The 27,718-nt window shown below is 42.4% G+C and overlaps 1 protein-coding gene across 1 annotated transcript in view; it reads left to right on the forward strand.

Moving 5' to 3' along the window:
• The first annotated feature begins 9,440 nt into the window (after positions 1-9,440).
• The window catches only part of IL1R1 (interleukin 1 receptor type 1), a 71,157-nt gene continuing 52,879 nt past the window's right edge, over positions 9,441-27,718 (forward strand). Inside the window, 1 exon segment of the mRNA XM_021680339.2 lies at positions 9,441-9,709. The gene's annotated coding sequence lies outside the window, so the exon portion shown is untranslated.

Below are 27,718 nucleotides of genomic sequence, written 5' to 3' on the forward strand. Positions count from 1 at the left end.
TGACGAGAGACAGACAAAAAGAGCATATACTGTATGATTTCAATTCATATAAAATTCTAGGAAATGCCAACTAATCAGTAGTAGCAGAAAGGCAGATCAGCAGTAGCCTAGGGAGGGATAAGAGGGATGAATTTACAAAGGGGTTTTAGAAAATTTTAGGGATGATGGATATATTCATTGTCTTGACTGTGGTGATGATTTCACAGGTTTATACGTATGTCAAAACCTAACCAAGGTCCACTTAGCAGCATTTCCCAAGAGTTTAACCTTTGGCTTTTATCTCCCTGCTCCATGACAGTGCCCTTTCTTACTGCCACATCATTGAACGAGACATTTCCTCTGAGAGTCACATACATCCAATTCCCACATGGCCAGCAGTGATGATGCCGGTTTTTTGGTAGTAATGATGGGGGAAAATACAATTTCTGTCATGGTAAAAAGAGGTTGCAGTGATGATAAAGAATGTAGGAAAGGACACCAATGTATCCATGAGGAAGAAAATTTCTGCTTGTTTATAAATTGTTTTATCTGATGAAGTTTCACTCCAACATTGTTTTCTTTTTCTTTTTTTTAAAAAATATTTTATTTATTTATTTGGGAGAGAGAGGGAGAGCACAAGTAGGGGGGAGGGGTAAAGGGAGAGGAAGAAGCAGACTCTCCATTGAACAGGGAGCCCAATGTGGGACTTGATCCCAGGACCCTGGGATCATGACCTGGGCCAAAGGCAGATGCTTAACCAACTGAGCCACTCAGGCACCCCCGTTTTGTTTCTCTTTAAAAGAAGGATGCAAGGGGTATCTGGGTGGCTCAGTCAGTTAAGCATCTGTGTTCGGCTCAGGTCATGATCCCGGGGTCCTGGAATTAAGCCCTGCATCGGGCTCCCTGCTTATCAGGGAGCCTGCTTCTCCCTCTCCTGCTCCCCTTGCTTGTGCTCTCTCTCTCTCTCTTTCTCTGTCAAATAAATAAAATCTTAAAAAAAAATAAAAGCAAGAAGGCGAGAGAGGAGCATTGATTACTTTTTTAAAAGATTTTATTTATTTATTTGACAGAGAGAGACACAGCAAGAGAGGGAACACAAGCAGGGGGAGTGGGAGAGGGAGAAGCAGGCCTCCCGCAAAGCAGGGAGCCCGATGTGGGGCTCCACCCCAGGACCCTGGGATCGTGACCAGAGCCGAAGTCAGACACTTAACCGACTGAGCCACCCAGGCACCCCTGATTATTTTTAAATTACAAAATACTCGAAATTTACAAAGTGATAAATGTAAGAATTAGGCCGTAAATTAAAAAACCTGTACCCATGAACCCACCAAGTAATCTGAGAAATAGAACATTATCGATGTCTTTAAGGTTTTCTGCATGCCCTTGCCCCTTCCCACTTGAGGGCTGCAGTTAGAACCCGAATTTCTCTTCCCAGATAAGGGCCTTTTCTCCCTTGGCAATAGATAGGGGAGAATATCAAGAAAATATCTTATTAAGAATCATCCCTTTAGACAAATAGCACTCACGTGAGGAAGAGAGGAAGTTGGAGAGAAAGTGGAAACACCACTTGTAAAGGAAGAATTACTTAAAATAACTTTAGGGAACATGATTAGTTAGATTCCTCCACATTGAGGCAACTGGAGACGAAGTAATGAAACTGAGCTGGTGTTTTAAGGAGAACTACTTGTTACAAAGAACAACAGAGTTTGAAATTGAGTCAAGAACTGAGTATAGTCCCCACAGCCTTTTGTTAACCAATAGGTACGTTTGGGCCTTTTTATTTTTTGTGATTTCTATGACTGAAGCCACGTTGGCAGTAAGCTGGAAAATGAATGTATTTTTGCTCATGAAATCTTCATCTCTGAGGATATAGGAATAATAAACGTGGAAAACGATGTTTTCCGGCCACACACACACACCCACCCCCTCCCAAGGCACTTCATAATGGCTTCTGACGTTAGGCGAATTAAAATAATACAAGATCTATTGACTTCCTTGTACTGAATGTAATGGTGTTTGTGATTCCTGTTAAGTATCAGCACATGAGTGCTCCATTTGTAGTGACTGGGACTTTAATGTCATACTCTATAGATTTTTGAAGTTTCTATTAGAAGTAATACAGACTCGTGGTAAGGTATCTACAACGTACAGAAAAGTATGAAGAGGAAAACAATCCTGGATTATTGACAATTCCTTCCTTCCCAAATAACCACTGTGAATGAGACAGAGCTGTCCATCCATCCAGACTCTTAAAATGTAGTGTGTGAATATAATCTGTTTAAGTTTTAAAATGTAAAACAAAAGCCACAAAGGAAACTACGTAAACTACCCGTAAAGAGACTTCAGAGAAGGGGAAATGTGTCAGAATAGGAGGTGGTATGCACTATGTGATAATTTTGTACTAAAAATGATAATTAGGAAAGCCATGTAATAGCACAAAAAAAACCTGCTTGTGATGTAATGTTAAATCAAAAGCGATCATAAAGAGGGGCACCTGGCTGGCTCAGTTGGTAGAATATGTGACTCTTGATCTCAGGGTCATGAGTCAAGCCCCACATTGGGCACAAGTTACTTAGAAAGAGAGAGAAAGAGAGAGAGAGAGATTACAAAGACATATGTGCATAGAAAAAAAGAGTAGATGGAAATATTCCAAAATGCTAACAATGATCGGGAAATAGGTAGCAAGATCATGGAAGGACTTTCTAAACTTTATTTTCCCTGTCTTCCGTATTGTGGTTATATATATTTTTAATAACAAAACTACTTAAAAAATCTGTAGTAATCAGGACCTTTTGAACCTTCTTACAGTTAGTAACAGCATTAAGTTCTGTCAAAGAACTACTGAAGACAAAATAATTTCATTTAATGTTTAATGGCACAAGAAGTCAGACACTTTTACTGGGCTGGGACTCATTTAGAACTTGACATATAATGAGTACAAGCAATATATCACCTTACGTTATTAAAGACAGTGAATTCCTTATTCACTGGAAGAACTGAAAACGGTACCCAAAATTCATGTAAGTGTACAGCTAGAGAGAAAATGAGGAAAGGACTTGAAGTTTGTAGATCTAAATTCTAGACTTGGGGAAGCCCGGGTGGCTCAGTCAGCTAAGCATCCGACTCTTCGATTTTAGCTCAGGTCACGATCTGCCCCGTGTTGGGCTCTGTGCTCAGCTGGAGTCTATTTCAATCCCTCTCTCTCTGCCCCTCCCCCACTCATGTGCATTCTCAAGCTCTCTAAAATAAATAAATAAGTCTTAAAAAAAAAATAAATTCTGGACTTGGATTTGCTCTTACTAGCCCCAATTTCCTATTTCAGTGTGTGAATGGTGAGAAAATGCCCTTCCTAACAGTGATTGGCCATGAGAGCAAACCAAACCAAACCAAAACAATCCACAGACTGAAAGAAAAATCAGGGGGCCAAGAAGGGATGGCAGAAGGGAGTCCTATTAGATGTTCATGCCCACCCCAAGTGGCCTTTGTTTGAGTACTTCAGGGTTGGGGCACACATATCATCTTTGGATTTGGTGCATTTCATTGCTGAGAGCTCTACTGTTACAAAGGTCTTTCTTATATTGGCCTCCAGAACTTTCTGCCACATTGTCCTAGTTCCATCTCTGGGTTAGGATACCTTGGCCCCTGGCATGGCCTGATGGTTTCCAGGTGTGCAGCTATCAATCCCCTTGGTTTATGGGCCAACAGGAGAGTCTGGATGGCCTTCTCAGGCCAGGAAAGCCCTCGTTATCATTTTGTCAGTGTGCCACGATGGGAACATGTTTAGAAAACACTGTTCTGAAGACTGATCTTGAGAGTGACCACCCTCCCTTGTGTTAGAAGTCACACTTCCACCAGAGCAGCTAAGCATGCAGTCTCCGATCCCACTCAGGATTCATCAAGGACGTCTCAGTCAATCAAGATCCCCCAGTTTGTTTGGCTTTGTTTTCCACCAATGTTTTTGCTTTTTGTGTGCCCTGGCCTGTACTTACAAAATTAGGTTTGGGAAGAAAGAATAGGGTTTTACATTTGTCTCTGTTAAATTTTGTTTTGTTAGATTGGCCCTGTGGTTCCCTCCTAATGGGACATTTTGTTTTCCTGATTTACCCACTCAGTGAATTTTCAGTCCATTCTACCTCCGGGTCCCTCATCATGTAAATATGCCAACTTTGCCCTTAGGCTGCAGGAACTTGCACTCAGCCCACCAACTCTGCCTCCAGCCTCTAACTTGGCTTTGTTACCTTCTCTTCTCATCCATACATGGCCTTTGGAAATATTACCAGGATCTACCTCTACATTCTCTGGATCTTTTTGGCAATGCTCACTTGCTAAATTTTTTGGTTTCAGATTCTTCCAGTTCTGCTTTCCACCCTTGAATTTGCTTTTCTGGGGGGGAAATGTATTCCTTCCAATCCTCCCTCCCCTCATTCTCCTTTACTCTTGACTTACTACAACTAGTGGGTCACCCATGACCGTGTGTACATCCAGCCTGGCTGCTATTTTCCTAGGAGGGACCAGAGAGGGCACCTGAGGTTTTTCACTGGAGACCACTCTTCAGGTTGACCCATTTGTCATGGAGCATGGGTGTTTATGAAAGTATCCAGTTCTACCAACTGTATTCTTCATTTTGCTCACAAGAAAGAGGTTTGCAAATGCTTGCATGAGTTCTTGATTCATTAAGTCTGCAGTGTTCTGCATAATCTTCCCATCTATAACTCCATCAAACAGATTTAATGAGCCTCCCCAGGCTTGGCTCATTCTTAGTCAACTCATGTTTTCTCTTAGTGATCATGGCTTCATTAAGTGCTAAAAGACTAGCTCTATAATAATTCATCCAAAATCTTTCCTGTTCACTAATCTGTACTTGCAAAATCCCTCAGACCCAGTGATGGATGAGGAAGCTCTCTGGACGTATGAAGTATTAAAAGATGGCGTACTCTTAAGAGGTTTGGTAGGAAGCTGGAAGACACCACGTGACTTGGTGGTCTGGAAGGGTCATGCGGACAATCCGATTTGTTTATATGTTGGTTGCCTGGAGCAGGAGTGAAATCAACATGCAAGTATCAAACCAGATTCTCCCAGGGCTTAACCACAAAGGTTACAAGGCAGTCATTTGGCATGATGTGTTAATTTTCCTGTTTAAAGGAACAAAAGTTAAACTAACAGAATGTGTCACTGGAAGGCACTTCAGAGATCATGCAGACCAGTGCTCCTCAAACCTAAATATGCACCTGAGTCACCTGGGCACTTTTATTAAAAATGCAGATTCTGATTCAGTAGTTCTGGGGTAGGGCCCTGAGAGTCTGTATTTCTGATCTGCTCCCTGGTGATGCTCTTGGCCTATGGCTACACTTTATGTCACAAGGACTTAGACTACACTGCATTTTTTTTTTTCAGATGTAGAAACTGAAGTCCAGAGAGGTGATTGCCCCAAAAGCACAATGATGAAGTTAAAGCAGTTTCTTTCATTCAGGTCTCCTGGGGCCCAGGTCAGTGTCCATTTAATTGCAGAATTGCTGGACTGTAAAGCGGAGGTTTACCCTTTCTTAAGGACTCACAGCCTATGGTGGGAGAGTCAAGGTTAGAGTCTAGGTATGGCCATGGGTGCACACAGATACACACACATGCACCCACACACAAGCTCATGCTCAAAGATATTGCATGTGCTTCTTTATAGTCTTCTCTCTCATCAAATGTGATGTGTAGGAAACACATGAATTACAAACACATTAAAGATATTCTTAAATGCAAGTCAATCCTGAATGTGTAAACTTTTTCTTAAGAATATTCTGGGAAAGTACATGAGTTGTTTCTGACTTAAGTATAAATACAGAACGTTCTGGGGTTCTACAGAGACCATGTTACTAATAAAAGTGTGTCATAATGACGTTTTCTATAGTTTGAATAGTCAAAGCTCTGGGCTTGGCTCAGTGAGTCCTATGAGCCAGCATTTATAAAGGACCCTGGAGTTTGGAGATTTTCCATTAACTTCTGGTATTGAATTTTTGTTGCCAACTATGACTACTTGTTTTTTTGAACTCTGTGGAGGAACTAAGCAACTGAGAAATCCCAGGAAGAAGTATGTGTGTGTGTGTGTTCACACATGTTAACTAAACATTGTAGATTCCTGACATTTTTTTCTCCTGGCTGAGAAGCAGAAAGAGGAAGAGAGAAGAAATTGTCTGGAATGGAAAAAAGGGTCAGAAAAATCCTTGAAATGAAATCTCTCCCCTTCACTGGAGGTTTAGATAAGATGATAAACTAAACCGATTAGAGAAAAATTGGGGTCACAAACTCCTATTTTGGGAGGCAAATACCTATGGTGGATTAAGCCCATTGTTGCATCTGTAGCCAACTATCTACTGGATAGTAAGCTTCTTGAGGCCGAGGCTGGGTCTTCTAGGTCTTTTTTTTTTTACTAATTCCAAAATGCTTAGAAGAGGGTCTTGTACCCAGTGGGAGGCCAGAAGCCTCTCAGGAATAAAATATCATTCATCTTCCAGCATCAGTCACTCCTGGCCAGCAGCCCTGGAACCTGCTAGCGTGTTTCAGAGTGTAAAAGCCATGTCTGGGAGCTCATGAGTTGGTGTTTGTCTGGAAGTTGCAAACCACTGCTGACTGTGGCTTCTTCTCTCCTCATTGGCCTCTTCTTGTCTGCTCAGAATCTCTGTTGGCGTTCTCTCTTTCTTTATGGGAGGAAAGAGTGGGAGGAGAAGGAGGAGAGGGAGGAGAGGAAAGAGGGGGAAGAAGGAGGCCAAGGAGGAGGAGGGAGAGGAGCAGGGGGAGGAGAGGAAGGGAAAGGGGATGGGAGGAGATGGAGGGGCAGGGCTGAACTGGAGGCAGAAAGATAGCAAGCTTCTTGTGCAGAGGAAAAGTGGTCAGCCTCCTTCCCCTGAGATGCCTGTCTGGGAGTCTGTGTTAGTCAGGACACTTTGAAAATCCAACTTGGCTGACCTGGCTACACCAAAAGGTAGGTGTTGGCTCTCATCACTGAACATTCCAGAGATAATATGGGTTGGATCAGTCTCTAGCACTTTCTCTGTAGTTCTCTGGAAACCCCTCCCTTGTGTGTGAGCTTCATTCTCAAGCTCATTTCTCTCATCTTAAGAAGGGTTCACGTATCAGCCTTAAGTGGATGCTTCCTGCCATTGTCAGGTGGAAGCCCCAAGCCTTGCTCTGACTAGACCGCCCCCTGAGCCCTTGCTAGGGCCAGGAGGATGCCGTGTGCCACCTGGCTTTGCCCTGTAGTGCCCATCCCACGATCTCTCTGGCAGGAATGGTGGGATGACCCTGGTTGGCTCAGACCAGTGGGGCCAACCTAGAGTTGGGGATGGAATTAGTCCCTCAAGGCTCATGTGTGCTCCGCATTGGAGGAAGGGTGGCAAGTTCACTCTGAACTTTGAGGGTCTTCTCAACTTTCTCACTAGGATTATGTCTTTAACAATCTGTTGATTTACCAGATGGCCAAGACCTGAACACTCATGTTATAGATAGGTTTTAAAAATGTCAGCAAGGGGCACCTGGGTGGCTCAGTTGGCTGGGCATCTGCCTTTGGCTCGGGTTGTGATCCCGGGATCCTGGGTTCTCTGCTCAGTGGGGAGACTGCTTCTTCCTCTCCCTCTGCTGCTCCCCCTGCTTGTGTTCTCTCTCTGTCAAATAAGTAAAATCTTTTTAAAAATAAAAATAAAAAAATAAAAATGTCAGCAAAACTACTGCAGGAATGTTGCCTTAAACCTCAAGACCATTGTGCTTGTTCTTTTTTTTTTTTTACATTCCTGCATTAAAAAGACTCTTTTTTTTTTTTTTTTTTAAGATTTATTTGCGAGAGAGAGAATGAGAGACAGAGAGCATGAGAGGGAGGAGGGTCAGAGGGAGAAGCAGACTCCCTGCTGAGCAGGGAGCCCGATGTGGGACTCGATCCCGGGACTCCGGGATCATGACCTGAGCCGAAGGCAGTTGCTTAACCAACTGAGCCACCCAGGCGCCCCCATTGTGCTTGTTCTTAATGTTGTTAAAATCCCTGCCCATGGCTAAAGTAGAACATTTGGTCTCTCAATTAAATTTCATTAACCTACCAATTAATCATGGCTGTTTGGTAATTACCCAGAATGGGAATGCCTTCCGGGACACCCTCTGGAAAGGATACCAACAAGCGTGAGGAAACTGCCCTGTCCCTGAGTACATACATTCCAAACAAACAGCACTGATTCCAGGTAAGACGAGAAGAGCAATGCCAGACCGGCTCATCTGGGCTCCACCCGGTCTGGGTAAGGGATCTTGAGGAAGGTGTTGACTTTTTTTACACGTTTTCTAAAATGGGTCTAAAAAATTTAAATGTCCTAGACAAATGTCTGATACATAATAAGTGGCCTCTCTTGCTGTCTGTTGTTATCATGGAGGCGTGACATGGGTGCAGAGCAGGAAGAATCACCCCAGGATGCAGGGGCAGGGTATGCTTCAGTGAATGGTGGTAAAGATCAGAAGCATGGGGAGCGGGGCAATGAGGAGGGGGGAAATAAGCATGGGGGTGCTGTCACATTCAAGAGGATAAGGAGAGATAATGGGAGGGTGGTGGCTACAGAGCATGTGCAAACAAAAGTTTGAGCAGCGTCTTCTAGAGTCAATGGGTGACCATCCAGATGGACAGAGCCCGAGGGGTTCTTGTGAAGGGCAGTGGGAACAAGGCAGAAAGGCATGTTGAGGCCAGCTCATGGAGGAACCTGAAGGCCAAAATGGGAGGTTTGGTCATGCTGGAGATTTTTGAGCAGCACTGTGAAAAGCTGGACCCCGTGTCATGCGGAGAACGTGAATCTGAATGTGGGGCATAGGAGGGGCCAAAGGAGAGAGATAAAAGAGGCAGCGGGGCAGTACCATCTCTCCTGGATGGACTCGGCTGCCTCTGTTGGAAGCCAGAGGCTCTGGCTACAGCCCCTGCCCTCCCCTTCTGCCTGCCACAATCTGATCATCACCCCAAGCTCAGGGCTGATCAGCGGGTCTCCCACCTCCAGGACGCTGACAAGAGATTCTGGCGGTGCTCCCAGGGCCTGTGGCAGGCGAACGGGCACATCACGAAGGGGCCCCAGGGCTGAAAGATAAAAGGAACTGAAAGGTCCTCCAGGCTCTTGTCTGTGGCTTTTGTTACAAGAAGGATCGGGAGGTTGGCAACCAAGGGAGAGTGTATGAGTCCCCATTCCTGGCCTTGACCCATCGGCTGATGGGACCCCTGCCAGGCTGGACATGCTGGCAAACTTTGTCTAGGTCTAACACAAAGTCACATGGGGATAGAGACACAGGCTTGTGAAGCATTCGATGTGAGCGTGCGGTAAAGTGTGTTGGTATTTCGTAAGGGTTTGGCACGTTTTCGGAATGATTCTGGCTGTCTGCCCAGCTCTGAGTTTCCTGTTCATAGCTCCCCACATGTGTCACTGCTGAGGATTAAAGCCCACATAGGCTCTGACACAGACGTCACTCAGAGTCTCCTTTCAGCCGCGGTAAAACTGGGTCTGCTGACAAGATGTGAGGGACACCTCTTGTGCTGCACGGACCAGACCCAAAGCTCTCTGGAAAAAGAAAAGAGGAATTAGCAAGTCTCTCTAGGGCTGACTTCAGAATGCACTTTTGTTTTCTCAGTTGACTTATTTGGGGGAACAAACGCTGTGGGCTTACCCTCCCAGTCACCGCCTTCTGCGAGGCCAGCCATCCCCAAATGTCCCCACGATGAAGAAAGGAGAGGGTAAGATGATGAATTGCACTTCTGGTTTTTGGTCCCGTATTTCCCCCTTGTTTTCTTTTTGCTTGCTTCTATACGGATGAAAGATTTAGGAGGGACAAAAGGCTTTGATAAAACTGATCATGTTATGCTGTTCGTTGAAAACAGGATTTTAAGAATTTCTTGGAGTTATGTGGCTCTGTAGGCATATTTAACCTTAAGATGTGTCTGTGAGTCATATTAAAAGATCGCCTCTGATAATGTATGTTTTACTCTATGGAAGATTAACTATGAAAGATGTGGGAAATATATTTTATAACTACACAGTACTTAGAAGCCATAAATAGTTGTATGACGGTTGGTAAATTGTGGGGTTTAAGTGAACGGTATTATAAATAAGAATCTTTTAAAAATGTTGTTGCTGATGTTAGAATTAAGACTTATTTGATCACTTTCCATTAAAATTTGTCAGTTTGAGAGGGGCACAATCTGGCCCGATGTTTGACTGAAGGCATTGCGTTACTATTAACAGATACCCACTGGTTGCATTTAAAGTTATAATGTGTTGTATTAGCAAGGCTTGTATGTGTTTCCTCCAGTAAGGGCTTAAAATGTCATTTTAAAAGCACAGCATTTTTTTTTCCCCCAAGGCTTAACAAATGTTACACCCAGAGCTGTAAGGAAAACTCTCAGAAGAGATGATAAACAATGTCCAGTATTTTTTTATTAGACACGCTTGACTTTTATAATCCTATCAGTAACATTGTTGTGGGAAAGAATAAGAAAATGGCACAGAATCTGGAAGATTAAAGATAGGAAATGAGAACACAAAAAGGAGAGCAAAATGAGGTTTACTGTTCAATTCATTCAATTCGATTGACAACTCCTTACTTTTATGCAAAATGCTAGTTGGCGCTGTGGTGAACAGAGCCTGGGGAGCTGGGTTAGGGAAGGATGTTTCAGATGGTGCAGCTTGTTTGTGAATCCCGTTACCTGCCCACGGACCGCTGGAGACCACCGTGTGTGCTAGAGGCCAAGGGAGGGTTTGTGCTCCCTGGAAACGTGTGGATCTGTTGGGGAAAGGAAGAAGATAATGCTGCCCAGAAGGAGCAGAGAGCACTTCTTGAGATGAATTTAATCTTCCTAATTCTGGTGATGAATTTAGAGCGATACTTATGGCCTTTCTCAAGTCAGCGTGCTATTGCTAATCTTCTCTCCCACAACACCTTCTGGGCACACGCCTGCTTGCTTACTTAGGAGAAAACCTTGCCGGGCATGGTCAAGGAATGGCTGAAATTCACTTCTAAACTATCCCTTGCAAAACTGACAGGGCTAGCACATCCTCACTGTCAGAAATAAAATAAAGGACATATAGATTAGTAAATAAGATGAAAGATAAAAACCTATCACTGTGAGATAAACGCTCATTTCTTTCTACAAAAGTTGTTTGATCACATTATACAGAGAGTTTATTAAGTCATGTTGGTAGGTACTAGAGTGTTTTCTTTTCTATTATCAACATCACAAAACCAATGTACTTATAATGAAACCTTTGTGTCTCTTCTTGATTATTTCCTTGGACTATATTCCCAGAGGGAAAACTGTGGGGCCAAAGGGCATGAGCATTTTTGAAGCTCTTGATCCCTGCCACTAAATTTAATCTAGGAAAGTGCTATTAATTTACATTCCCTCCAGCACTGTATGAATACCATTTTACCACACTTTCACCAATGTTGGGTTTTGGCTTTTTTTTTTTTTTTTTTTAATAAATGTGCTAATCTGATACCTGGCAAAGGCTATTTTGTTGTCTTGATTTGTTTTAAGGGAAGGCTTTGTAAAACCTTTCCACTTCCTATTCTGCCCCCTTGGGTTCAGATTCTAGTCTTTTTTGGTTACTCACAGCAAAGCAATCATTTCTTACAGTAACTTATGCCAACCTAATTTCTGGGGACTTTGACCTCATTTGGTGTCGCTCAGCAGGCCTGCTGAGAGTGTGGGGACTCGGATGCTTTTATTCTGACTTTCTACTATTTGAACAACCCAGGACAAAACTCAGTCTTTATGATTTTACTTCCTTTTTGTCTATAAAATTTAAAGGTAAGGATTGACGTTTCATCCCACCACACGATTGTACTGGGAACAGAGGTGAGACAGAGGAAAGTTCTTTGAATAGAAAAGAAGTGAAAAATATAAAACGGTACAATTACGATTGCTGTTATCATGAAGTTTATTTGTATTCTCATCTTATAAAGTATGTAGTGTTTGGAGAGCTGCATGCTGAAATTTTGACCATGTGTTCTAATTCTAGACTTGGAAAGTATGTGTGTGTGTGTGTGTGTGTGTGTGTGTGTGTGTTGCAACATATTTCTTGGTTCTTGGATTCAGTGCTAGCATTTGGTATGTTCTAGCAGCACATGGAGATACTTTAGATGGAAGATGGTTTCTATTTTGTTGCTTACTTATCTCACTTGCATGCAGGACGGCACACCATTCTTCTTAGATTGCGTTGTCGTTGACCACTTGCTTTGCTCAGTTCTCCTTCTCAAAGGCGGGACTTGTTTATATGTGTTTCTCTCCCTAGGGCCTGGTCTGGGGTCTGATACCGAGCGGGGGCTCAATGAATGTTTCTAGAATGAGTCCACAGAAGGGAGCTAGGAACATTGTTACCTAACTCTGCAGGGAAAAGAATTTCTTAAAAAGGAATCACAGAAGATTTTGAAAATGGAGATTTTCTGGGGCAGGTTGATGATTTTGTTTAATTTCATTTGGGTTGGTGCCCATTTTTATTGAGTGAACCTTTAAAGCTCTTCATGGATATTAAGCAAATGAATACAAGCCAAGGGTAGAACCAGGAAAATGGAGATCATAACTTGTAAGTGTAAGACTCATGGACTTGGTGTGAGGATGAAATGTGTTACAGGGGGGGGTACAGAGTTTCACTCTGACCCCCAGCTCAGTGCTAGGCTGTTAGAATCAGAACCAAACTGATAGCAATTGTTTGAACTTGGTACCGGATAAATAATAATGATGGCTAATACTTAATATGTGAGATCTGGTTTTAAGCGTTCATTGATGAGGTAGTCATTGTTATGATCTTATTTTGCAGATTAAGAAGCTGAAGTACAGAGAAGGGATTTGCCCAAAGTCACACCACTAGTCAGTGCACAGCTGGGATTCACGACGCAGTCTTACTTAGAGTCCACAGGTTGGTGGGGGTAGGGTTGACTGAACTCTAGAGACAACGGCATATAGGTTTGGAACCACTGATGATGTCTGTGCTCTTCACTTGGGTACATAGTCACCATTTATTGAGTTCCCACTAAGGAACATGTGCTGATCTGGGTTCTTGCCTCATTATGTCTAATCTGTTCACAACCTTGCAAGATTGGTATCATATACCTGCTCAAGGACCAAACCCACTGAGACTCTGAGAAGCTCAGTAAGTGGCCCAGAGGTGATGAGATGAGCCAGTGGTGAGAGATGCCCATCAATCTATACCAAGTCTATTAAACTTTCTAGCCTATGTGCTGCACTGCTCTGGACAGTTGAGTGCTGATGTGCTTGATTCTTTATCCAAAAGTGCTGAGTCCAGTTCTACCTTTGGAGGTGCTGGGCCTGGAAACTCAGCCAATCCATCCCCTCACTTGAGGATAGTGGGGAGGTGGGGTGCTCTGCCTTGGTCTCTGAATCTATGTGGGCCATTGTGAAATGGTACCTGAAGTTGATTTTCGGGCCGACATTCCCAGGCAGGATTATCCAATTTATGACCTCATCCTAGACACGTTGAGTGTTTAATATGTAGGGACACTTTCTTTATACGTTTTAACCATTGAGCCCCCAATTCTGCACTAAGAATGTCCAAAAAATGTCTCCAAGGAGGATGGGACAGAGTAAGGCAAGTTCTAGCTTGGGAGCGGAGGCCGGCTGTTTTTTCCCAGGAAACTTACCTATCTTCTCTTTGTTTAGTTGTTCCGGTTAGAAGATGGGCATAAGAATATAATTCAAAATAGTATTTTACACAATTTGCTATTCAACTTTTCAGTAAGATTTTGGAATTTAAAAATAGTTTTCAGCAAGGGGCGCCTGGGTGGCTCAGTTGGTTAAGCATCTGACTCTTGATCTCAGCTCAGGTCTTGATCTCAGGGTGGTGAGTTCAAGCCCCATGTTGGGCTCCATGCTGGGCATTATGGAGCCTACTTAAAAAAATTTTTTTCAACAATTAACATATAGTTTGTGTACTTTTGAATAGTTAACACACAATTTAAAAGGCTATTCAGTGAAGTCTTTCCTCTCCCTTTTTCCCAGACACCTCTTTCCCTCTCTCTCACCAACAAGTAGCTAAGTAACTGTTAATAATTTTTTCCCACCTTTTCCACACTGTATTAGGGTTCTCCAGAGAAACAAGAGCAACAGGAGATAGCTACATCAATCTCCTATTGGTTTTATATGTAAAATTGGGTGTATCATTGGGATATTTTGAGAGAGAGAGAGATGAAGAGAGAGAAAAGAGATTATGAAGTATTGGCTCAAGTGGTTATGGAGGCTGAGAAGTCCCTTCATCTGTTGTCTACAAGCTGTAGACCCAGGAGAGCACATGGCACAGTTCTAGGGCCCGAGAGCTGTAGAGCCAAAGGTGTAGATTCTAGTCCAGGTCTGAAGGGAAGGCATGAGAACCAGGAGCACGTAGGGAAAATAGATGTCTCAGCTCAAGTAGTCATGCAAAGTGAATTCAACCTTTCTCTGCCTCTTTGTTCTATTTCAACCCCCAAGGGATTGGATGATGCCCACCCACACTGGGGAGAGCCTTCTGCTTTACTCAGTTCAAAGGCCTGTCTCTTCCAGAAACCCATTCACAGACACACACCAGCTAATTGGGCTCAGTCAAATAAACACATAAAATTAGCCATCACACACACTAATGGTTTATACTCTTCTGCACCCTGTTCCGTATGCGCATCTAACGAGGTGCATTTTTAACCTTTTGGTGGACTTTTTTTTTTTTTTTAAGATTTTATTGCTTTATTTGACAGAGAGACACAGCGAGAGAGGGAACACAAGCAGGGGGAGTGGGAGAGGGAGAAGCAGGCTTCCCGCTGAGCAGGGAGCCCCATGTGGGGCTCCATCCCAGGACCCTGGGATCATGACCTGAGCCGAAGGCAGACACTTAACGACTGAGCCACCCAGGCACCCCTTTCAGTGGACTTTTAAGTTGTTTGCAATCTTTTGTTATTACAACCAGTGTTGCAATGAATAACAGCGTCGTCTGTGTCATTTTGCAGAAGTGCAAACAAGTGTGTTTATTGGCTAAATTCCTAGAAGTGGAATTGCAGGCCAAAGACTTAGGAATTTGTGATTTTGATATGTATTTCAAAACTGCCCATCCACCTCCCTCCTAAATAATACTTCTGGGAATGTTAGAGAGCATGTTTCCCCATGCGCTTGTCAACATAGGATGCTAGCCAACTGGTTTTTATTCAACTTTTGTGGTCTTTTGTGGGGAACAGGTTGATTCAGTGTGTTTTTAAAATTTTCATATCTCATTTCATGATGGAGGTTTCTTTATTTAGACTTTATTTTTGACAGCAGTTTTAGGTTCACAGTGGAATTAAGGGGAAGGTATAGAGATTTCCCATATATGTTCCTCTCCCCCCCATTATCAATAGGCTCCCCCACCCCAGGGTGGTACATTAGTTATAGTTGACGAGCCCACACTGACACATCATTATCACCCAAAGTCCATGGTTGATTGTAGGGTTCTCTCTCGGTGTTGTGCCTTTTATGGGTTTAGACAAGTATATAATGACATGCATACATCATTACGGTATCATACAGAGTATTTTATTGCCCTAAATGTCCTCTGTGCTCTACCTATTCATTCTCCCCACTCCCAGCCGAAACCCCTGGCAACTACTGATCTTTTTACTGTCTTCATCGTTTTGCCTTATCCAGAATGCCATATAGTTGGAATCAAGGAATGAATAGTCTTTTCAGACTGGCTTCTTTTACTTAGTAGTATGCATTTAAGTTTCCTCCGTGTCTTTTCATGGCTTGATAGTTCATTTCTTTTTAGTGCTAAATAATATTTCACTGTCTGGATGTACCACAGTTTATTTGTCCATGCATCTACTCAATAATATGTTGGTTGCTTCCAAGTTTGGGCAATTAACGAATAAAGATCCTATAAATATCTATGTTCAGGTTCTTGTGTGGATGTAAATTTTCAACTCTTCTATGTAAATACCAAGGCACACAATTTCTGGATTGCGTGGTAAGTCTGTTTTTAGTTTTGTAGGAAACTGTCTGTCTTCCAAAGTGACTATGCCATGTTGTATTCCCAGCAGCAATGAATGAGAGTTCCTGTTGCTCCATATCCTCACCAGCATTTGGTGTTGTCAGTGTTCTGGATTTTGGCCATTCTAATAGGTGTGTAGCGGTATTGGGCTTGTTTTAAAAATTGTGATCATAATTTTGGTTCGCTCAGTGATTGTTTTTTGAGGCCTTGCTGGGTGTCTAGCCATGGGATGCCGTAGTGGCTGAGGGTGATCCGGCTGCTGCCTGCAAGGGCCATACAAAACAACTGGGCAGCAGTATGTATTACACCCATAGCGATTAGTACCATGAAAGAGGCAGGCTGGTGCTAAGATGGTGACTGATGAGCCAAGATCTGCCTTAGCCTGATGGTGGGAGTCCTGGTGGAGGAGGGTGAGTTCAGAGGCACACAGGTGGAAGGCAGAGGGAACAGTGATGTAGAGCCCTGTTGGAGGAACAGGAGAAGACATGTACAGGGCTGGCCAAGTGTGCGGGAGGGGTTGGAGGTGAGCTTGGAAACAGGGGCAGGGGGCAGATCACTGTGGGCATTTGGGGTCACTGTCAGGAGATTGGATTTTATTCTGAATTTCGGGGAGTCTTCAGTTATGGGCTGGAAAGATGGTGGCAGAGTCTGTCAAATCTTACACACGCACATAGACTATAAATGCTCACCTGGGTGATGGATGCCGTGGGGAGAAGTCATTGTATTTGCCCCAAGAGATAGTGACATGGGTGACCTCTGGTAGAGGGCTGGCTGGCACCCAGGATGCTTCACTCTCTTGTCCAGCCATGAATTCCTGTGTGTGTGTGACAAGTGACAAAAGCTTAGTCTAAACATGTCCATGGAGACATACCACCAATACACATTGTACCTCTCCCAGAGATAAAACTCAGTTTACAAAGGCCTTCTCCTTCATTATCTCACACCTTACTAAATTAACTGATCATTTTGACAAATTGTTGTTGCCATGTCCGGTCTGAGCTAGGCCCTGTGCTCCGTGCTCTTGAGAGGAAGAGGAAGAGGAGGTGGGAGGCAAAATAGAAAGATTTAGAAAATGAGCAGCAGCTTACAGTCCAGCTTTGAGACCGAATCAAATGTCAATAACCAAAAGGAAGGCGGGAAAGAAACAGCAAAAGTGCCCTGCCGCTTCTGGGTTCCAGAGGAGGACTCTGACTTGGCAGTGTGGGCCACTCGTGTGCCCGAGGGTCGGCTTCGTGCTGAGGACCCCTCCCAGGACCAGAGCTTCTCCCACATCCTTCCCTGGAGGTACAGGTAGGGTTATCATTCTAACTTCAGAGGTGAAGAATCGAGAGCTTTCCTCAAGGCCACTGAGTGGGCCAGGGGCAGAATGGGACTGTCCTCTGAGCACTGAAGCCATGATTTTCTGTGGTCCAGAAGAGAGCAAATTCTAAGTTTTATTCTCTGGGGAAGGCCCTGCCTCTTGCACTCTGGTCCCTCTGGTTCCATTCTGATGGAGTTGCTTTGCTTATGAGTCTGCAGTGCTGGGAGAGTCCTGCAGAAGGGGTGTGGATGGACCATAGCCTCAGGTGCCTAATGGTAAGGCCAGAAGCCAAGAAGCACTTCCATTTTGTGAAGAAACATAGGGGACCAAGACAAAGTATTGATGATCGGGTGGACTCTCAGGTCGTCTCAGTGGCACAGGTGGTCATTTGTGGCCAGAGCAGAGTGGGGATTAATGTGCGTGTGTGTGTGTGTGTGTGTGTGTGTGTGTGTGTGTGTGAGATCTGGGATGAAGGCTCCAGGATCTGTTGGCCCCAAAGAGGTGTGAAGGGATGCAGGTTTCTGTGGACATAGGAACATGGAAGTAGGAAGCAGGAAGACTATGAGGTCAGTTTCTTAACTTAAGCTCAGGAAGCTTCTCCTCTTGGTCCAAGGAAAAGAGGGCAGGTTTGCTTCTGAGAAGAAAGGACTCCTCAGGTGAATTCTAGGTACTCAACCCGGACAGAATCGTCCAATCAAAAGCAACGTGGGGAAGGGGATTGCTAAGTGAGAATGGCGGGTAAGAAAGGCAGCAAAAGGAAAATTTACCAAAAAAAAAAAAAAAAGTCCCGAAACATATTTGTAAAATTTGAAATGTGTCTGTGCTAATTATGATTGAAATAAATATTTTAGGATTCCTAGATTTTTAGGCTTTTGGTTTTCTTACTTCTGTGTTCAGTCGGTCCATAACAATGGCATGGTTGGCTTTAAAGACCAAAATTTCAGAAAGGATGTTAGCAAGTTTGATGTCTGAAGCATTCCTGGAATGAATGATTGAATGAATGAATGAATGAATCAGTGAATGAATGAATGACATTGCTCTAGAACTAGGTGATGGCATGTTTGTGTCTTTTGTGGATGTCTGCCTCTTTTTACAGTTTGAGGGGGGAAATTATTGGACTGTGCTTATAAAGTATTCCCTATCTTGTTTCTAAAGATGCTGAACCTCTTGACAATGTGTTCCTTCTTGACTGAGGTAAGCAGTGCTGCTTTTGATGACTGTAGCCGCTCAGTCATTTTTGCCAACAGTAAATTCCAACATGGGCCGCAAAACCAACACATTCCAAAGCCATGAGTGCATCCCGCCCTAAAACTGATGTGGCTTCCCTAATTCTATTCCCGGAGTTAGTGAGAGGGTAGCACTTGACTGGAAATCCTGGGGCAACTTTTCATAGATCTTTTATTATTATTACTTCATTTGTTGGCTTCTTGATCTCTTCGCTGTGGGCCGACTAGCAGCCGCTCTACCCTGGGCGCACCAGCAAAGCAGCAGCCTGCTGCCCCGCCCCGGTCTGTCTCCTCCCCATGTTGCTGGGTGCTTTTCAGACATTACCTGTGTTCCTTACACAGATTTGGACTGAGGGAGACAGAGACCCAGAGACAGCAGGTGGTTTCTCAAGATGGTAGTGGTTGATTAACAGAATCAGGATATGAACATGTGTCTGGTGGACCCCCAAACTTCTTTGTATTTCATTGTGCTGAAATGATGGGAGAACTTGAAGAAGGGAAACACAAGTGTATGGAATTGTTCTTTTTCAGATGTAGTAAGGTAGTCATATTTTTATGAGTGTTGACATTTTTCAGAGTTTGTTCACAGGAAGCATATGATTAAGGCTCCCTCCTTCCACCTCTGATGGGAATTTATCATCCAAACTGGCGCATGCTATCTATAAGCTAATTTTTTAAAAAGGTATTATATGCAAGGGTTATTTCCTATGCTCTGAAATGGTCAGTAGGTAATACTTACACTAAAATCAATACAAAGAAATATATATATAATAGTAAGGTACAAATTAACTTGATAGCTATTTCTCTGGAATGATTCAACAGATGCTGCCTGAAGTAGATGGGAGAAACCTGGTTTTTCAAATACTATCATCTGTCCATTAAAGAATAATCTGTATATCAAAAAGGTAACTGATAACAGGTATTGGCAAGATTGTACAGAAAAGGGAAGCCTTGTGCACTGTTGGTGGGAATTTAAAGTGGTATAGTTACTGTTGAAAATAGTATGGAGGTTCCTCAAAAAAATGAAAAGTAGAACTACCAAATGGTCTAGCAATCCCACTTCTGGGTGTGTATCCAAGGAAATAGAAACAGGATCTTGAGGAGATATCTTCACTGCCATGTTTATTGCAGCATTATTCACAATAGCCAAGGTATGAACACAACCTAAGTATTCGTCAACAGGTGAATGGATAAAGAAGATGTGGTATATATATGCAACGGGATATTATTCAGCCATGAGAAAGAAGGAAATCCTGCCATATACATATACATCCATATATAACATGGATGAAGCATTAGGCTAAGTGAAATAAGCCAGACAGAGAAAGACAAAGATTGTATGATATCGCTTACATGGAAAGTCTAAAAAAACTGAACTCAGAGCAGCAGAGCAGAGTGGTATTACCAGGGGCTGAGGGGAAATGTGAGGGAAGTGGAGAGATTTCGATCAAAGGATAAAAACTTCCGGTTATGAGATTGACAGTTTGGGGGATCTAAGGTACAACATGGCGATTATAGCTAATGTATCATATTACATACTTGAAAGTTGTCAAGAGAGTGGATCGTAAATGTTCTCACCACAAAAAAGTAGTGGTAATTATGTGTTGGGTTGGAGGTGTTAGCTCATGCTATGGTGGTAATCATTTTGCAATATATAAATGTATCAGAATAACACCTTGTACACTTTAAACTTACACAGTGTTATACTGATACACATGTACATTGCACAGTTATATTGATGTACATATACATACACATATAATGTAGCTGGGAATGCAAAGACTCATGGGATTTCTTTCCTAGAAGGAAAATACAATATATGATCAGTATAATCAGTATAATCAGTGGTGATAGACTGTGTGCTTAGATTTCGTTGATTTATTTATTTATTTATTTTTTATTATTATTTTTATTTTTTATTTTTAAAAGATTTTATTTATTTATTTGACAGAGAGAGGTAGAGGCACAGCGAGAGAGGGAACACAAGCAGGGGGAGTAGGAAAGAGAGAAGCAGGCTTCCCACCGAGCAGGGAGCCCGATGCGGGGCTCGATCCCAGGACCCTGAGATCGTGACCGGAGCTGAAGGCAGTCACTTAACCAACTGAGCCACCCAGGCGCCCCTAGATTTCGTTGATTTAAAAAATCTCATGTGAACTTGCCATGACTACCTCTTTTGAATACATTTCCCCAAGGATTAAGCATTTCTCTAGATTAACGCAGTGGGTTACTGAGCTGACTCACAAGGAGAAAGGGAGGTTATGGTTTTGCTATTGTAATAATGTGGGAAATTACACCCAACATCACTCACCATGCTTGAGTATTTATCATTAACCTCAAATTCTGAGATTTATTTAACTGCAAGATCAGAGATCGAAACTTCTTTTTCCGCATTGAAATTGTTAAGAATGCTGGTAAGATAATGTGACAAGTGTACAGAAACTACGTTCACAGGAAAGTGAAAAATGCTGGGGGAGGAGGGGAGGGGTGGTGGAGACAGGCACTTCCTTGAGTCTGGAACTGATGTCCAAATTGTAAATTATTGTTTTAGGGAAACCTGTTGTGTGTCCCTGAGGCTGAACTCTCTCTTCCTTTACCTGGCCACAGTCTGCTGGGGCCCTGTAGAAAATGGGTTTTGCTGTGTTAGTGAACCACAGTTTTGTACAAATAGAATAATCCAGGTCTGCTGGATAGGATCACCCTCTATGGTCTAGGCCAGTAGTCATCAATCCTGGCTGTGTGTTGGAATCACCTGGGGAGCTTTAAAAAAATACTGCTGCCCGGGTCCCACCATCCGAGGTTCTGATGTGATTGGTCTGGGTCTCAGCACAGGGATTAAAAAAAACTTACCAGGTGGTTTTACCATGCAGCCGGTATAATGTGGGTTGAGAACCACTGACCTGGGAAGTAGACAGCCATAAATTCAGTAAATTACATGAATAAACAAGAAGCTGGCTAGAACAAGGCATTCCAGAGTGATTGCCAAATCCTACCTGCTGGGGGAATTGAGGTCCATTTCCCAGAAAACCTTGTCCCCAGAAGTTATCAAAGGCTCTCTCTGTCCCGTCCGTGTGGTTTGAATTTTCTAAGGCATGGTGGGCATTCGTCGTGTAAATGTCGCTGCTGTCATTTATTTGGCAAAGATGCAAATGTCTACTCAGTTCAAGCTACAGTCAGCCAGAGAAAGAGCCTACCTTCAAGCATTTGAGTATCAGGGGAGTGAAGAGCTCATGTAAAATGAAATTGGGGGTTGCCAGTGCCATCAGGGGGCGGGAGGTGAAGCCAACGTTCAGGGGAGTGGGAGAGAGTAGTCCCCCCTTTCCCCTGGTTGGAGGGGTGGGGAAACCCTCTGGAAGGAGCGCACAGTATTTGGGAAGGATTTGGAAGGGTGGGGAGGAGCGCTTGAACTGGAGGAGGAAGGGTGACATTCTTGGGGGAAGGAAAGAGGTAGCCCCTGGGAAAACTGGCAAGGAGGCAAATGTCTGCAAAGAGGTAGAGTCAGGGGAGAGCAAGGTGGCTCTAGAACCTGAAACCGAGCGATCTGGCTTCATCCCAGGAGCAGTGGGGGACCCTGCACAGCAGGGTTTGATTGCCAACGTTGAAGCAAAGGGCAAGTAGGGGCTTGCCTACTATTACTTATTCAGCTAACATGGATCGTTCGGAAGAAAAGTGTGTTTTGGTCTAACCATCCATTTTGACGGGGTGAGAAAGAAGCCCACGTAGGTTACACAGGCCGGTTTTGCTTTGACAAGTGCGTGTAGTGCATTCAGGTGGTTCAGACTTTTCTTTAATCTCCTTCTCTCTAGCTTCTACTGCTTCCTTTGTTCCTCCCCAGTCCTCCTGAGGAAGAAATGTAAGAACTTCCCCCTTTCCACCCCCCCCCCCACATGATCTTGTCTAAAGTAGTAGCAGCGAAACTATGAATATAAAAAGATTAGGTATGTTTCCTTTGAGATTCTTTGGAGTGTATTGCTTCTTGGAAAAACAAACTCTTTAATGGATGAGAGAAAGAACAGGGGCATATGAATCGTGAAGGTGACTGGCTAGACGATTTTCTGTGATTTGTCCCAACTTTGAACGTGTAAACCACAAATTGTAAAGTCATAAACAAGAATAATCTTTCTTTTTTTTTTTTTAAAGATTTTATTTATTTATTTGACAGAGAGAGACACAGCGAGAGAGGGAACACAAGCAGGGGGAGTGGGAGAGGGAGAAGCAGGCTTCCCGCGGAGCATGGAGCCCGATGCGGGGCTCGATCCCAGGACCCCGGGATCATGACCTGAGCCGAAGGCAGACGCTTAACAACTGAGCCACCCAGGCGCCCCAACAAGAATAATCTTTCTATAAAATTTTAATATTAGAATTCCATCAAATTATACCTTGTTCTTGAACGGATAAACTTTAAGCTTTTTGTCATTTGTAGAAATATGAATCCGAACTTCTACACTAATCAATAAATATTTAATTCCTCAGCAGTGAAAAAAAAAAGATTGGGTATGGCCATTAAGAGGTTTGATGGTTAGCATGGTATTTACTTAACAAATTGGGACCACATTGGCTGTTAAGTAAATATGGCAACTTTTTTTCTTCTTCTTCTTTTCAAAATACAAAAATAAAATGTAAACGTAAGCTAGATTTTGGAATAAACGGCTAACACACTTCTGCAAATGATGTTTCTGGATTAATTTTATTGCATCCAAATGTTCTTCAGTGTATTTTGGGAATTTTATTTATAAGAAAGTCTCTAAGTGCTGCTAGTACATCAGCCTAAAAGGGGAGTAGACACCACTCTCCCTATAGATGAGATCACTTTGTCTAAGTCTGACTTTAAGGTGTCAAAATAGTATTTACTGAGTGCTTTGCATTGTGTTAGACACGTTGGAGGATACAAAAAAAATTAAAAATAAAAATAAAATTAAATTAAAAGGATGGCCATTGTCCTGAAAACCTCTTGAGTTTGCTTTTTTCTCCCTTTCTCCCATTGGCAGGAACGGGAGAAATCAGGAAATCATGTTAGCAGACTTTCTATACTCGATCCTAATGTGTTTATGACCAGGCTACATTTTTCTTTTCTTTTTTTTTTTCTGTTTCAAATTTTTATTTAAATTCTAGTTAGTTAACATATGGTGTAATATTGGTTTCAGGAGCAGAATTTAGTGATTCCTCACTTACCTATAACACCCAGTGCTCATCATAACAAGTGCCCTCCTTAATGCCCATCACCCATTTAGCCCACCCCCCACCCACCTCCCTTCAGCAACCCTCAGTTGGTTTCCTATGATTAAGAGTCTCTTATGTTTGCTTCTCTTTCTCTTTTTTTCTTTCCCATGTTTTTTTTTTTTCTTTCCCATATGTTCATCTGTTTTGTTTCTTAAATTCCACATATGAATGAAATCGTATGATATTTGTCTTTTCCTGCGTGACTTATTTTGCTTAGCATAATACTCTCTGGCTCCATCCACGTCATTGCAAATGGCAAGATTTCATTCTTTCTTATGGCTAAGTAATATTTGACTGTATATATGTATATATACATATATATATATGTATATATATATGTATATATACATATGCCACATCTTCTTTATCCATTCATCAGTTGATAGACATTTGGGCTCTTTCAGTAATTTGGCTATTGTTGATAATGCTGCTATAAACATCAGGGTGCATGTGCCCCTTCGAATCTGTGTTTTTGTATCCTTTGGATAGATACCTAGTAGTGCAATTGCTGGATCCTAGGGTAATTCTATTTTTAACTTTTTGAGGAACTTTTATACTGTTTTCCGGAGTGGCTGCACCAGTTTGCATTTCCACCAACAGTGTAAGAGGGTTCCCTTTCTCCGCATCCTCACCAACATCTTTTGTTTCCTGTGTTGTTAATTTTAGCCATTCTGATAGGTATGAGGTAGTATCTCATTGTAGTTTTGATTTGTATTTCCCCGATGATAAGTGATGTTGAGCATTTTTTCACGTGTCTATTGGCCATCTGTATGTCTTCTTTGGGTAAATGTCTATTCATGTCTTCTGCCCGTTTATTAACTAGATTATTTATTTTTTGGGTGTTGAGTTTGAGAAGTTCTTTATATATTTTGGATACTAACCCTTTGTCAGATATGTCATTTGCAAATATCTTCTCCCATTCTGTAGGCTGCAAAGGTCTTGTCAACTGTTTCCTTTGCTCTGCAGAGCTTTATATTTTGATCAAGTCCCAGTAGTTCATTTTTTGTTTCCCTTGCCTCTGGAGATGTGTCTAGTAAGAAGTTGCTATGGCTGAAGTCAAAGAGGTTGCTGCCTATGTTTTCCTCTAGGATTTTAAAGGTTTCCTGGCTCACATTTAGGTCTTTCATCCATTTTGAATTTATTTTTGTGTATGGTGTAAGAAAGTGGCCCAGTTTCATTCTTCTGCATGTTGCTGTCCAGTTTTCCCAACACCATTTGTTGAAAAGACTGTCTTTTTTCCATTGGATATTCTTTTCCGCTTTGTTGAAGATTGGTGGGCCATAGAGTTATGGGTCTCTTTCTGGGTTTTCCATTCTGTTCCGTTGATCTATGTGTTTGTTTTTATGCCAGTACCATACTGTCTCGATGACTACACAAACTACATTTTTCTAGATAAAATTTGCACATCTATATTTTCTTATTTCTGCTTCTAATTGTTCTCATGTTTGTTATTGCCATAGGTGTTTGACCTAGTTTGAAAGAATCTAGTGATAAATAGGGAAGGGGAAAAAAAAAACACTTTAAAAAGATAATGTTATTTCCATATGAATCTTAGATACGTGACCAAGTAAATATTGTAAAGTCTTAGTTTTAGCTTCTTGGTTTTAAATATTGGGAAGTAATGTCCCAAATCTCATCAAACACACATCCAATTTTGGATGGGGAAGACATCCTGACTCTACACTTAAGATTGTAGCACCTTCTCCACTTCTTTTTGGGGGACCAAAAATAACAACGCAAAGCACCTACCATGAGCCAACTACCACAATAGCCACTTTACCTGTGCTTTCGCCATCCTGGCAAGGTGAGGGAGGGGGGGACTGAAGAAGAGTAGAGCTGGAGGCATCTTGGTCTCTCTTATCGGTGGGTTAATGCCCTTTGTGGCGTCCCCATGCGTGGTAGTTTCTTGCTTGGCTCTCTTGTTGACATCACAAAATCAAGTGGTTGCATATATTACTGTTAGTTACCTCCGACTTCTCAGACTATTAAACAGCCGCCAACATTTCTCTTCAGTTACTTCTAGACTCGAAGAGCTGTCTTTGAGTCTCCATCCTAATTTTCTTCTGGCTTGTTCCCTGCTTATTTGTTTACGTAGGTGAGTCTCACCTTGTGCCTCGGGCACTTGAGGCAGCTTATTGTGTGTTTACTTGTGTCCAAGTCTGTATGGCCCCTCGGGGTTGTGTAACATGGGCTTCTCAGAAATGGCCTTTGTGGGTGGAGGACACTGCTGGGCAGAAAACATTTACTCTGTTCCAAACACTTGAGTTTCAAGGGTTATCCTCACTTATTAAGACTTTGGAAAAGTGCCAAAGCTGCTACTTCCTGGGAGTTATCCATCAAACTCAGTCCTCTGGCATGGTAAAGAATGTTTTGCAATGTATCAAGAAAAAAACCATATATATACATATACATATGTATATATACATACATATACATATGTATATATACATTATATATGTGTGTGTGTGTGTATATATATATATATATATATATATATATTGCTCCAAATAAGAATACAACTCTGGAAGCAAAGAAAAAATTTGCCAGAGGATAATGGTAAAAACTGTAACGTCATGCTGAAGTTAGGTTGGACCTTCTGTTCAATAACTCAAGCATACCTAATTACAACATAAGCTCCTTACTGCGCTTCAAAAATATGCCTTTGTCCAAGGAGGGTTTCCCTTTGTACTCTCCTGTGAAGTTGGAATATTTATCATGGAAACCACATTGAATTTCCTTTGGTATATTGAAAGTTAGGAAACAAATTGTATGCAGTTAGTAGGTTATTGTTTCAAACATAACGGCATCAGATTAACTTCCGGAACTGAAATCCGGATGACATCATCTTACAAGGCAATTGTAACATTCATTTAAGCCCCAGGTGTTGAGAAAGATGTCAGGTACACCCGGTGCCAGATGTCCTTCTCAGTTTAGCAGGGACAGAGTTTGGAGTATTAGTGGGAATGACATAGTAAGTGCAGACCATTTGCTCTTAGCTGTGCAGGTGGATTTTAGTTGGAAATCATTCTCATGGCCATAAATCCCTTCAGAGAACTCTGTAAAGGCTCCTTTGGCAACGCAGGTGGACAAATGGTTTTGTCTGAACTAGCTCAATCAGCGTTTCCTCCTGAGGTCTCAAAGCTTTCAGTTACCACCTCAGTATAACTAACTTTCACGTGCTTATTTGACTTGATCAACTTTCATCTCCATCATGTGGTCCTTCATGTGAAAATACTTTAGCACAGAGACTTTGATGTGTGTGTGATGTGAGCCTGTGAATGTTGTGTTTGTTGTATGTTTTTGGGGTGTGTGTTGTATGAATGTGTTTGTGTGTTGTGTGTATATTGTATGTTGTATGGCTGTGTTGTGTGACTGTTTTTTGTGTGTCATGTGTGTCGGTGAGTGTTGTGTGTGAGTGTATATATTATGTGTGTGTTGTGTTTGTTGTGTGTGTGTGTTATGAATGTTTTGTGTGTTGTGAATGTTTTATGTGTTGTGAATGCTTTATGTATTGTGTGTGTATGGGTTGTGGGAGTCCCCAGTGCCTAGCATGTATTTTAGCAGGTGCTTGGTAATATTTGTTCCATGAAGAAAGGATATAATTCCTTCATAATTCCCATGAAGCTCGCTGACTGTCAATTCCTTGATGGGAAGGTCTATCTCCTGTTCATTTTTCTGTCCCTCAGTAATATTCTGAGGGAGGCAATGCTGGCGTAAGGTAAGTAAGTGCAGGGGCTCAGATGAGAAATATATATAGTGTAGCTAACCACAGTCTTGCTCTCAAGCTTGGTCTTCCTGAGGCAGACACATTTTCCACATTCACTTTCTCATATACTATAGAGTTTCCTTCTTTATTATGTTTACTGTCTATTGTCTGTCTGCACCCTAGAGAATGTAAGCTCCATGTAAGCTCCATATGGTAGGGATTTTGTCTGCTTTATTCCCAGATATATCCCAAGTACCTAGAACACTGCCTGGTATGTAGTATGTGCTAAATA

This window comes from Neomonachus schauinslandi, chromosome 10 (assembly GCF_002201575.2).
Source record: "Neomonachus schauinslandi chromosome 10, ASM220157v2, whole genome shotgun sequence".
NCBI lineage: Eukaryota > Metazoa > Chordata > Mammalia > Carnivora > Phocidae > Neomonachus > Neomonachus schauinslandi.